The sequence below is a fragment of the Zonotrichia albicollis genome, chromosome 4 (genome assembly GCF_047830755.1).
Source record: "Zonotrichia albicollis isolate bZonAlb1 chromosome 4, bZonAlb1.hap1, whole genome shotgun sequence".
NCBI lineage: Eukaryota > Metazoa > Chordata > Aves > Passeriformes > Passerellidae > Zonotrichia > Zonotrichia albicollis.
Window position 1 is genome coordinate 17,565,481 of NC_133822.1, and position 13,856 is coordinate 17,579,336.

At 39.9% G+C, this 13,856-nt stretch overlaps 1 protein-coding gene and 1 long non-coding RNA gene across 3 annotated transcripts in view; one reads left to right on the forward strand and one right to left on the reverse strand.

Annotated features, from left to right (window-relative positions):
* Positions 1 to 13,856, forward strand: part of LOC141728757 (uncharacterized) — a 113,559-nt gene that overhangs the window by 92,231 nt on the left and 7,472 nt on the right. The window contains exons 9-10 of the long non-coding RNA XR_012579917.1: positions 3,426 to 3,494; positions 7,842 to 7,975. This is a non-coding gene — a long non-coding RNA (uncharacterized LOC141728757). The remainder of the gene's footprint in view (positions 1 to 3,425; positions 3,495 to 7,841; positions 7,976 to 13,856) is intronic.
* Positions 1 to 13,856, reverse strand: part of WNT7B (Wnt family member 7B) — a 92,217-nt gene that overhangs the window by 23,892 nt on the left and 54,469 nt on the right. The gene's annotated exons all lie outside the window — the stretch shown is intronic.

Sequence of the window (13,856 nt, forward strand, 5' to 3'; positions counted from 1 at the left end):
CCCTTCCCTTCCCTTCCCTTCCCTTCCCTTCCCTTCCCTTCCCTTCCCTTCCCTTCCCTTTCTAACCTCATCTATTCTATTCTATTCTATTCTATTCTATTCTATTCTATTCTATTCTATTCATTCTACTGCCTCAACCTGTTAACAGCAGTTCTTATGTAGGATTTCACAGTGCATTACAGTCTCTCTTTTACAGGGCATTTCACAGAGAGAAAATAAGTCCAATATTTAGAAAAAAGGGAAGGGAATCTATAACTATATGGGCACATATTTTATCTTTTTTTTAGGTTTGCTCTTGATAGTATTCTTGCACTATAATATGGCCTGTTAAAGGTTTCTGAGGTACCTGTGTGGGGCTCAGCAAGGGAAACATTGTGCACTTGGATTTAAGAAATAGAAAAGATGCTTCCCACATAATAAAAAACAGAAGGAAAAAACCAAGCAGAAAAGAAACCTCCATCTTAACCTGAGAAGAAAACAGGACAGTGCTACCAATCATATTTTTAAACTACATTTGCTTTCAAGTCAACTTCATGCTCTGTGTCAGGAGATACAAGAGCAGAGGAGGTGGCTACCATAACCGCTGAGATTTTCATCTGCACAGATTTTAGAGGCTTGGGCCTTTCATGAGTGAATCAGTTCAGAATGGATGCACTCAAGGTAGGATCCTACCAATCTAAATTATTCTGTAATTTTGTGACTGTATTTGATTTTGCTGTGAATCCCATTTCACAAATTTCACTATCTGTCTATATTCCTTCTAATATACTCATGAGTATCAAAAATTCACTACCATGCAGCATCAGACCTTCTCAGTGGACTTTCTGCTGGGTCAGTATTTTAATTAATTTAAATCATCTCAGTGGTCTGACATAATTGTACTGTGTTGGAGAGCACCTCTAGAAAAATAAATCTGCATTGCCATTTGCATCAAATCATCTTTTCCTCTATTACCTTATGTCATTTCTAGCCCAGATAACGAATCCCCAGGGGCAGTGGTCATGGTTGTATTGTTTTTTAAATCATTGTGCATACCTGTCCTTTGGTGTAGGAATGTTTAAATAATCCTCTAAAGGGTCCACTGAATTATGGGTGAATGAAGGGTCATATGAATTATGGGTTGTTGTAAGCACCAAACTCCTGTACCTGGGCGTGCCAGAGTGTCTGTGGATGGGTTTCTGTATATTCTGCAGATAAAATTTCTGATCTTGCTTCCTGAGGTAGTTTAGTTAAATCATGAATATTACCTGAATGTTCTGTGCAGAGCCTATGAATAGGCCAGTGCCACTTTGCCAGAATTATTGAATTACAAATGTCCGAGTGATACTTGGATAAAACTGGCGTTAGACACAAATCTGTTTCTGCAAGAGGCAGCCCTTGCTCTAAGGAGACTCATCTTTCAGCTGGAGAGGGCAAGAGAAGAGAGAGATAATTACCTCTCTTTCACAGAGGCATGAGGAGGTTTAAGGTATGGATCCAGAGGACAGAAGGACCTGCTCTTGCTGGATTCCTTTTGTGAGGAGATAACAGTAATTCAGTTGGAATCTTCTCAAGCAACAACCGAAATACAAATTCAAGCCAGCGAGAATATCCATGGAGGAGCAGTAGTTATGGGAGTGGGAATCCTCTGCTCTTCCACTGTTCAATACAGTATTGACCTGCACATCTGCTGGCAGAGACACAGAGGGATCTGGCACAGCAATGCTCAGCATCCCAGTGCCTGCCAGAGAAAGCCAGGGCTGTAGGAGCCCACTCCTCACATTCACACCCACACACATCCTCACATGCCACACCTGCTTAGCATGGATACACACCCCTCCTTTACTTTTAATTTGGAAAAAAAAAATGACCAAAAAATACCTAATATGTCTTCCCAGAAGAATTTCTGAGGTTCTATTTGCCCTGTTTCAGAGAGATACCGAGGGATTCCACATCCCCATTTGGAACTGACATTTCTTGACGACTAGTGAGACAGGTACAACCTCAAGCTGGATATTTTGGATATTTTGTTTGTCAGTGTAGACTTTTTTCTTGTACTCATTTTTTAACAAATGTTTGAGAGAGGTGGATGGATGGATGGATGGATTAGATAGATTAGATAGATAGATAGATAGATAGATAGATAGAAACATATAAATCTAGAAATCTCATTTTGGGAGCACATACAAAGCAAGGGTAGCCCAGGACATTTATCAAATATGAGATACTGCTTTCAGACTAATGTGTATGGGATACAAAATAATTTACATCTATAGGGAGCTAATCACCCAGAGCTAAATCTGCAACAGGGTGTTGGCACTAAAACGCTGTCTTTCAGATGTTCCTCCACATAGCATTTTCCATGTGGCTGGCACAAAAATCCAGCCTCACCAAGAGAGTTAGAAACCAAAAAAGCAAGGCTCCCAGAAGGTATCAAGCTGCATGGGGAAGCCCCGAAACTGGCAGCAGAAAATGCAGGGAAAGGGAGAGTCTAAACTTATCCCATCAGAGCTAAGCCAGATTTCCCTGCACCGTGAGCCTTTCCAACTTTGCTGGCAGCAATCATCTTAGTGTAATTGCTGGAGGGACATGGTGGTTTTAGAAAAGGAGAGCCCACCCTTAAAATATTCTGACTGGGCAAAAAAAGATTTCTTCACATGAAAAGCCAGGAGATGACTTTCTTGCTTTCACTGATTAGAAAAAAAATATATTCTTCTGAACATAATTTCTTGTAGTGTATTTTTTTAGATTTTTTTTTCAGTATCATTTAACTTGGTTCTGTCAAGTACAGAATCAGGATGAGTTTATATAAAGTACTAATTCTACTTTGTCATGACATTTCTAAAGTAAGAATTTATGAAGAGCAGCTGTATCTTTTATTAAACTGAATCACATACACCAGGCATCTATGTGACCTAGGAAGGGTCTAATATATATATATATATATATATATATATATATATATATATATATTTAAATTCTCTTTCAGACTTTCAATCTAAGTCCAGTCCAGACAAATATAATGAAATGGAATAACCACTGTCCTTTTTGTTCTCACTACAACTGCAACACAAGATGAGCATTATGTCAAATAACTGTGAAATAATGACCTGTAGAAATACCTTGCTCTACACAACATTTCTTGGTAAGAGCAGGGAATATGGAGGACATCCTGCTCGAACTGAGTAATGGTGACAGCCAAACTGGGAGGTCTAAAAAGCATTTCAGGTCATGGAGAAACAGCTCCTGTGTGCCCAGGACAGCACTTGCCTGGCACAGAGATTGTTATACTTTCTTATCTGGTGACTCTACTCTTCAGGTGGCCTTCTTCTTAAGGAGGGCATAGACATAGAAAAAAGACTTATGTTTGACCAAAAAAAGGAAAAAATAATTTGTGTCAAATAATGTACCAGAATGTTTTCTTCTTCTGTATAAATTCTGCACAGGAGCACAGCTGAGAGGTTCTTGCTGCATTTTCTGGGAAGTCCTGTTGGATTATCTCCTGAAGGATGAAGGTATGAAGGCTGTCCCACAAATCTGTAACTCACACAAATTCCTGGCATGGTTTCCAATGCCTGGCTGGACACCTTAGAGGACAACTCAGCAAGTCACTGCAGTCCTCTCTCCGGGCTCAGAGGTTGTGGAAGGCAAATGAGAAAATTCTGGTGGGAGGGCTGGGTTGAGACTTGCTTTTGAATTTGCTTAAATATTTTCCAAATGCTCTTTCACGCTGCTTGTGTGGCTGCAGTCACCTCTCTGATACATCTGCCTTGCCTGTACATCTTGCTGGGAGGAGAGACATGGTCAAGAAATGATGTCCACCCTTCTTGGTGTTTAATTTGTAGTCCCATTTGTAACCCCAGGGAGCAAGACACAGCACAGATCACACATATGAAAGAGATTTAAACGAGTAAAGAGCTCAGAGAAGTTTGGATAAATACACAAAGTTTAGATTCTGATCCAAACCTCTCTGGTTTGCAAAATGAGTTTGGAAGCATCACAAGAGCAAAGTCTGTTTTTTCAGCTCTGGAGCTTCTGGTCCTCACAAGGGTTGGGAAGTGACAAGATTCACATAAACAAGCAAGGTTTATCTGAATCTTCTCAGGACTTACAACAGATACTGAATCAATGTTTCATCTGAGCCTATCCAGCTGACCCCACTGGGTCAGGTTATCTGATCTAGCAGACAAGTGGTTGCTGTTTATTATTTGTGTTGTGTTAAGTTTGTGTCTTGCCATGGACTGAGTGAGCTCACCCTAAAATGGGGATCCAAACCTGCAAGAGACTGACAAATGGCAGATGCCATAACAACCCCACAAGCTACCTGCTGAAAAAACTAAATTTTATGAGAATAAAATGATCAAATTTCTAGCCCACAGTCAATTGTTTTTAAGCAGTATACCCTGGAAAGGAATGATGAGTTTTTAACAAAGACAAGAAGAAAAATGTCTAGGTTTTTAAGGTACTCCAGCCTCAGACCAGGCTTTGTGACCAGAAAAGGAGGAACAAGGCCCATTCTGCTGTACATGAGTATTTCAATAGAGAGATTGGTACTAATACCAGTCTTTGAGATGCTGCTTATGTAAAACTGCTCCTAAAACCCACAAGCAAATCCCCCATTAAAGTGAGAAATGGCTCTCACTAAATAATCTTTGCAGCCCCCCACTTTCCAGCAGCTCCTTTCCAGATCTGAACTTTGGAGCTGACCCCTGTCTTTGTGATGGGCCAAACCAAAAGCCAGATCTGAACACCGCTGAACTCTGGGAAAGTTCAAATCTATCGTTTGTGGTTCAGGTTCAGCTCTAATTAAAATGGACCAGTTAGAAAGGCAAATGTCTTAAAACCAAACCAAAACAAATGCTTCACGTGAAAAGTTCTGGGTTGGGCTGTATGGTACCAAGCAGTGTTTTTGTCTATCACATGATGTCATGTTCTTCTGGCTAATTTATCACAAACTGACAGCATGAACAGGCTGCTGTGTGAGATATTTCATGCAGACACTTTGAATCCAGCTTCAAGAAGAAGACAGTATTCATGGAAGTGCTTTCATGATGTGCAAAACCCAACAGCAATCTTCCTGCCACTCAGCTCTGAGGGTCGGCTGCCACCTTTCAAACTTTCCATGCCCATCCCTTCTAGTTCAGGGTCCCCCAAAACAGTGTCCTGCCTTCTCTGAGTGAAGCTTATGCCTCATTATGTCACCAGTATGTGGATTATTGCCTCTAATCCCTGAAAACAAACAAGAAGGGGGTGCTGCAGAACCTTAGGTTGCATAACAGGGCCAGGAAAACCTAGCTAAACCCCTGCTCAGTGCTTCTGTTTATACTATAGTTAATACTACAGGGTAATAATCAAGATGGTTGATCAGCAGACAGGGGGAAAGCAAACAAAAGGGAAAGGAACTTGGTTTCAGCATTACTGAACTGCTGATGTGAAAGAAAATGGGAGACAGCAAGGAGAAAGGGAAAGAGGGAAAAATTGCTAATGCCTCATTTCTGGTGTCAGGATGTGCACCAGTAGCTAGAAAAAGAGGGAACACAGACAGGAAGATTTACTCAAAGAATCACAGCACACATACAATTAAGAACCAGAATTTACGCTCCCTGTGGGCTTTATTCTGTCCCTTTTATGTTACATTTCAGTACTGAACATCAGTTCAGTATTTTCTTTGTGAAATTTGAGTGGATAATTACCTAAGGTTTTCAAACTTCCTTCTCCTGCAAACTAAGCTAATAATCCTACTAGGCCTCTTCTACTGAGATTTTTCACTTTGTTGGGTTTTTTTTCAGGCCTGGACTCACTTTGTAGAAGACCATATTCCTCCATTATATTTCCTTCTTTTCCTTTTTCTTTCCTCTTTGAGTAGGAAGACTTTACCAGCAAACAGTTTTGTTTGAGGATATATCCCAAATGTTTAAATGGAGGCTGGTCTCTAATAATTTCAATTCCTCACTGAAATTAGTCATTGTTGGTTTCCAGAGAGTGAGATATGAAGTGACTTGTCCAAGGTGACACAAAAAAGCATAGCTGGGAGCACAGAACAAATCCATTATCTCCTGGTCCATGCTTTCACCATAAAATGATTATTCTTACACTGAACTAGGAGACACAGGTATGTGAAAAAGGACAGGAAGGGAATGGTATTGAGCTTCTCAACGTGATTCCTTCCTTTTAGCTTAGATAAAGAGAATAAAAAATTATTTTATCCATTCTGCATGAATATTTATTGAGTTAAAGAATATTCAAATGTTTTCTCTCAGAAAATTTTCGGTTCATTTTCACTGGTGAAGTTGTAACTAAAAGAACAATCTAATTAATAATTCTTAGCAATATTCTAAATTCTAATTATGGCATAATTTTAAAGACACCATGACAACATAAAGCAGTAAAAGACACACCTAAGAAAAAGAATGAGACACAATATTTTTTTCTGCATAAGTTTTGTGATTTTCATGAAATAGGATTACCAGGAACCTAGTTATTACTTTGGAATTTTCTTTAAAGCAAGAAGTAAAGTGGAAATTGATACCAGCTCGTGTGCTACACATGATAAAGTATTGATGGTTGAAAGAATCACGTGGTATTTTGTCATTGTGACAAACATGGCAGAAAATATATGCTTGTAAATTTGTGCTAATCCTGCTCTGAGTATGGAGGATGCAAATGCTTAGGAATGAGAAGCAGTCAGAGAATAAAACCCACCTGACTGTTTAGGAAAGTTCACCACCTTTACTATGCCCTTAATTAAATACCATCTCTGATTCTGCCTGGGGTACTGGCATTAGCAAGTTTCCAAAATATAGACATCAAAATTGTCCTTCAAAAATGCACTGTCAGGTGCCCATCATTGATAGCCAGAACTGCCTCAGCTAAAAACAGGAATGCACCAGTGCTCTGTGCTGGATCCACCTTGGATTTTGGATCCTGCCATTGCCCTTCACCGTTACTGATTTTTCCTGCTTCTGGCCCATCCCTTTTCCTTTCCCTCTCCCTTCACATGTGTTTATAGGTCTGCTTCATTCTTTCCCACCTCCTCATGTCCCTAGCCAGAGAGCTGAAAGGCTTCCATTACAAAGATTGAAAACACACTCCATATTAAGTGTAACAGGATAGCATGGCCAGCAGGTCCATGTTTCAAACACATTCAATTTATATCACAGCTGAGAATAAAGAGCAGGGGAAGCTACTTGGTGGGTTGCTGGAGGCTGTGGCTTCCATTTTTTTGTGGAACATGTCTCTGTCACTTGCTAAATAGGTGCACCATCTGGTGGTAATTTTGGACTCCCAATTCTTAAATTTCCAAAGAGCAGCGGTGGAGCTATGCCTGTGGTTGCAGCATTCATTTTTGGGTTTTGCCACTATCTGTCTAAAAGTCCTCAGCTAAGACAACTTCTGCAGGTACTACGGGTGATTGAGTACTGAGAATTGGTAGGACTTTAAATAGGGATCAAGTTTCCATGTCTGCCATTTGGGAGAGCAGATTTGGCTTTATGGGAGGACCAAATGCTCCCCTGAGGAACTATATCCATAGAGATGGAAAAATTCCAAACACAAAGAGAATTTAGGTATTTAGGGAGTCAAAAATCCCAGGATAGGCAAGAGGGACCATTGTGCAGTCAAATTAAGATGAAAATCACCCTCTGGAAGTGTTTCTCCCTGTTCTTTGACCATACAAGGAAAACAGCCTGACTAGGTTCCTATCTCAGACATCTCAAGCAAATGCCTGGAGCTGTGTGATGTGAAACTGGGCCAAAGAAAAGAAGTGAGGGTGGGTCTCCTCATTTTTCTGCCTTTGTTGTGTGAAACCCTTTAATTCAGCAGCAGAGAGAAACCACTTGAGCCTCTTGTGCCATTCCCCTCAGGAGCTGCAAGGTTGCACTGACCCTGTCTGATGGGACTGAAAATGGAGATCTCTTCTGAACAAGGTGGATAGAGGCTGAACCAGACAGAATATGAGGTTCCAAATTTTGGTGAAGAAATGAGTGAACAGGTAAAAGTAAGTCATGACCCATGAGTAAATTTGTTTGTTTGTTTTAGCAATGTGAATAAAGCTGCAAAGTCTACAGCAGCTCCATGCATGTCTGTTGAGCTCCCATCTAGAGAGAGCAGAGCCTTCTCCCAGTGCACCAGTGAGAGATGTCTGGGGTGAGAGCAAACCAAAAAGACTCCTCAGTAATTCAATCCCATTTAACTAACACCTGCTAAGCCTTAGGAATTATCCTTCTCACACAATCCCAGAAGAGGAGTTTGAACCTCTGCAGTGGAGAGAGCACTGTAGATAGCTGCAAACTACACTTGTGTCTAAAAGCAGTCTCCATGATCCACTCCAAGTGGATCTGGGATGGGCAGAAGGACCCATCCTCTGCTTGTTCTTTCACTATGACTTCTATATTCTGCAAACTACTTGGTTCTGCCTTTTAAAAGAGGCTTTCAAAGCCTCCTTTATGTCACTTACAAAGGGTTTAAAGTTAAGCATGTATTGGGTAAAAAGAGCACGGCTGGAGTCAGTTCCCAGCTTGAATACTGAGAGAATGACTACCTTAAAATGCTAGATTCACTTTTTCAAATCTCCAAATAACAGTTTTTAGAGTCCTCTTGCTTGCTTGCTTTATTTCTTTTCTTAATTTTCCTCCTCTATCAGTAACAATAATATTATTCTTCACAGTCTGAACATCAGTAAGAAATAAACTACAGTCATGCACAATTTAATCCAATGCTAAAAGGTCAGGCCTGATACGCACGAAGGAAATTTTGTCAATTAGAAAATGAGGTATTTGTCAGATGTAATATTTTGCAATACACCAGCCACTTTGTTAGGAAGAGAAATTGCTCGTGACTGGAGACACGATGGCAAACTGCATGGATCAGTGGTCTAATCCTGAATGCTAAAATATTTGTTTGCAAACCAAAATGTGCAGATAACAAATGCTATGTTTTCTGCAATGTTTGTACATGCCTCTCTCTGCATTTCAAGTTTTCAATTTAGAAACAGATCGTTTACCAAACAGAACCTATCCCTAAGAACAGAGGAGGGAAGGGAGGGATGCTGCTACACATGTAACTCTGAAGCCTAATGTTATGTTTAGCCTGTCCTGCTTGGTGTAGAGGTTGGACTAGATGACCAAACCTATCATCTGTAATTCTAGGGAAGAGATTTTGACAACACACTTAACCGCAGTAGTAAAGCTCAGGGAATCTCCAGAGCCATTGGAACCCAGATTTATTAAGGCATTACACACCAGCAGGTGCTGTCCTGCACTCCCTGTCACCCTCCACAACAAATTTCCCCTCTCATGGCAAGGCTTGGCAGCACCTGCCTCTTTCCAAAGTTGCTCTGTACTTAAAAAGTCAAATGTTGTATGGTTGATTGTCATTTAACTAATTGGGGTTTAGCTGAATCCCTCTATGAAGTTCAGCTTCACTTTCAAATTCTGCTCACAACCAAAAGCCTGGAGAGTTTTTTGTGGTTCTAGTGAAACCAGTGGCAAAATTTCTACTGACAGCAATAGGACAAGAACTTGGCCCCTGTCCTTTTGGATGGAGCCCAGCCCCACTTTATTTGACTTTTAATGTCATTTGCCTTCCTGTCTTAAGCATGCATTGCATTCTAAGTCATTGACCAATAGGACTGGGATGCAGAAGTAACTAATGAGTCAGCATGCCATGGAACATTTATACTCAGCAATAAAACTATAAAAAAATTACACTAAATGAACATTAATGTTCCTTGGAGGCGTTTGGAAGTAAGGAAATGCCAAGCTTAAAGCTGTTATGCAAAGTTAGCCCTGGGTCCAAACTTTGGTACAGAATTCAACTAAACCATAGCCTAGAATTTGTACACTATCTTTTCCACAGGACCTCTGACTGACTCATCCCAAGAGAAACCAGAAAAGCAATATGGAAAATGTTACCCTGAATAGCTACAGACAAAGCTAAAAGAGAAAAGGAGGACGTTTGTGCTGAGCAGGAAATGATCATCACAGACCCAAGGCCCCATCATCTGTTCCTGCCCCCTTTCCACTACACCTAAGCACACAAATAGGATGATCAAATTCAAAAACTTATGAGTACCCACCCCTCTCCCCCCAAAAAATGTTTATTTTCCATACTGGCACTTAAATGGAGCAATTCCATACAATAAAAAGGTCCATTTAGTTTTGAACCATGGAAATGATGTGTTAAACCCCATGCCAGTCCATTGGTTTTTCAGGAGATCTGAGGTTTAGGGTCACAGGAAGACAATGTGTTCTTCTATATGATGCTTCCTACCAAGCTGTGCAGTGTAATGGGCCCTTACATCCCAGAAAACCCATGGAAGCATGTGAGAGCAGAGATCCAGAGACTTGAGTCTCCCAGGTTACAGTTCTTGGCATTAATTTTCATCAATGCATGGAGCAAATTTAAAATTAAGTGCTCTGAAAACGAAAATGGAATCCTTCACAGTCAGGTATGTCAGTGCATTTAAATTTGAAAATGTCTATAGAAAAGCACCTGTTCCAAGAAAATCTTCACTTTTATATGAAACAGGATGAAACAAAAGCCCTTTCCATAGAATGGAAATTCCAGATCTCATTCAGATCAGTAACCACCATTCCCCATCCAGCTGCCAGCCACACACAGTTCACCAAGTAATTGTATTACCATATTAGTGCTGTGTTTGGAATAAGGATATATGTCTTTTAAAGAAAGACTGCTGCCAAATAGGTAAATATTTAAATGGCAACAAGAACATTTTAATTTAAGAGAATTTATACTATTCTTCACACACAGGGCCCTTGAGGGATACAATTGAGCTATACTTGAACTGAACAGTAAAACCTTACAAAAAGACAAGGAAGTGGAGAAGATAAATTGAGATATATAAACATCTGTCTGTTCATGGCTGGAAAGTATGATATGCTGTAGACTATATATGCTTTTATTTCTTTTATAGGGGGGCTAAGAAATAAAGGTTATAAAATTAATGTGGCAAACTGACAGTTTTTCTAGTAAAGTAAAACAAAATTTATTTCGGTCAACTCATAATTTACAAATGGTACTGTTCATTTATGTTTGTCTTTTCCTCTATGATTTACAATGTATTTTGAAAACATTACTAAGGCCTCCCTGATTAATTTTGAGGTTCTGACATCTAAGAAATTTTTAAAACACAGAGAAATTGTCATCCACAAATGTTCAAATTGATCCAGCAAGCTGGGAATCCTCCATCCTGTCAAAATAGGATGTTTCTTTAATACAACAGTACTTTCTTAGAATAAAAAAATATTTTTCTTTTCCTAAAAACATCCAAGTGACAGACATTAAGAGTCTGAACCTACCACTCCCACAATAACCTGTCTCCTCAGTTTAAAAAGTACAAATTCTTAGCACCTTCAGGGTTTCATAACTTTTTTTACTGCTCCTTCACAACCTCAGCTACCGCCAGCTGGGAGGGTTTATTTTCATATTCTGGTTTGGGTTACTGTCTTACCTTGTTACTTGTGATAGCGAAAAGCTTATCCAACATTCAACAGTAAGAAAGTATGAACAGTTTGAACCAACTCCTCAATTTCCCCCAAAAGATGATAATGCAAACTGAAATGCCCTCTCACATACTTTGCCTTGTTATTGCTGCATTATCACACCTTTTCCCCAGTGCTCAGCTTTCAGCTGGATGAAATGCACTGAGGAAACTGTTCTGCTAAAGCAGCTGCCTCTGAGGACTTTTCTCACTGCCTGTAGAAAAACTCAGACCAGCACACAGGGTTTTGGGACAGTCCCTGACACACCAGAATCCTTCTAACATAAGGAATATATAATACTATATAATAGTAGTATACTATTGTACTATATATAATATTCTATGTATTATTGTACTTATTAGCTATATATATTACTTTATATAGCTAATAACCGAGAACAAATAGATTGGACATCCTTAAGGTAAGGATATTTTGGTTTCCCCTTCCAGCAACAACATGCCAGTTGAGAAAATAAAGGTGCTGTTTGGGACATTTTAAGGGGAGGCTTTGCAGTGACTGTTTGCAGGGTGGTAAATCTTTCCTGCAAAATGAACATGCAGAGGAATTCCACAGATTTTGGGGGTTTTATCTCTTTACTGCCTGCCAATTATCTAGCTGCTAGGGGTGGAGATTCATCATGCATGTCTTTTTAGTTTTGGGGGGTTTTTTTCCATTTAGGCTAATAATGAGAAAACTCTCCCTCTCCAAATAACCAAGAAATATCCAAGTTATTATGCACCACTGTGCTTCTATCAAGAGTTATGCTTGCTTAAGCCACAGATCATTAAGTTTGCCATGGTATTCGTAGTTTAACTAAATCAAATGGGCAAGCGCAATGATTCCACATGGAATCTTGGGAAATGGACACCATCAGTCACTCCAAGTTGGCTACATGAGCAATAAAGACACAGTTTGTGTTGGTCCTCCATCACCTTCTGGAGCTGCACACATCCTCAGCACAGACTGCAGCCTATTGAATGCATCCTGTGCACCTCTCTCCTGGAATCCCAGACAGCCTGCTGCACCAGGAGCTGAAAGCTGATGCCGTGCCCTCAGAAGCCACCCCTCACACTGGAAGGGTTTTACTACATCCTAGCACCGACAGAGAAATCCAGTTCAAATTACTGAAAACAGATTTATTTCTGCGCTGTTGCTTGAATGCTCAAAGAACATTGTTGTCTGGGCCTGTGCTATGCGACAACAACAAAAAACCCCAAATTTTTCCACTTTAGGTCCAAAAGCCACTGTGCAATTGAGGTTCCCATAGCTGACAAATGCCTAAACCAATCATAGCACCTACTGCTATGACAAAGATAATTACTGCCTTTCCGTAGGTGAAGTGTGTACCCTGCTCTGTATCATATTTAAAATAATCTAATTCCAACTCATTTTCCCCCTCCAAATTGTTTCCAGCTGTACAATTCCTCTTTTTCCCCCATATTGTTTTTATTGGATATAGTGCAAGTTCGTAAAGATGGATTTTCCCATAATAAATACGCAGATGTTAGAATAATAAACATACAGTCAACCTGATATATGAATATTACTAAGCCTTAACAAACATATAACAAACAACATAAATCGATTTTAAAAAATTGAAAATGAGAACATAAAGTAGCAGAGAAAGAAATGGCAGGAGAAAATAAAGGCACAAAGTGAGCTAGCAATGTACTTACTTTAGCAAGCTGTCTGGATTCATTTATGGTTCCCTTTATTGACTTGCTGATAGCATTAAAGCACAGCTATGGTTGTAAAGCATTCCTAAGAATGCCGCCTGTCTTCATATGTCCCAAGTTTTCTGCTCACACTGAAAGCCAAGCTTCCCAAGTTGGCCAACTCATACCACACTAGACACTACTATGCTAGATGAATCCATCTGCTTGGACCCAAATATCCATTTTTGGAGAATAATGAGCCTCCCTACTCCTCCCATTTTTGGTAGGAAGTTTTTATGAACATTTGGCATCTCGGTTAAACCATCATCGTAGCCCAGAATAAAAATGACTGGATTCATATGTGGAATCCAAATTTAATTTAGCCTATATATGGCATGAACAAAGAATAATTTACTGGCTGACACCCCCTCAGCATGTATTATAAGATGCCAACTGCTCCTCCATGACTCCATCACTTAGGTATCTTCTATGCCCAATTCCCATGTTTTTCCAGGCCTGCAGCTGAAGCATGGGATCAAGAGGGGACTGACAATGTTACCTGTTTCCAGCACAAAGAGAGCAAGAATCTCTGTTGTTTATGAGTATCTCTCCTTCAGAAGTTGTCTCCCTCCCTTTCCCAATCCTCTGTTTGGAATTATCCATCCTTTTCCCGGTTTATGTGTGCACATATACAAGTGCATGCTTGTAGAGAGCTGTGAAA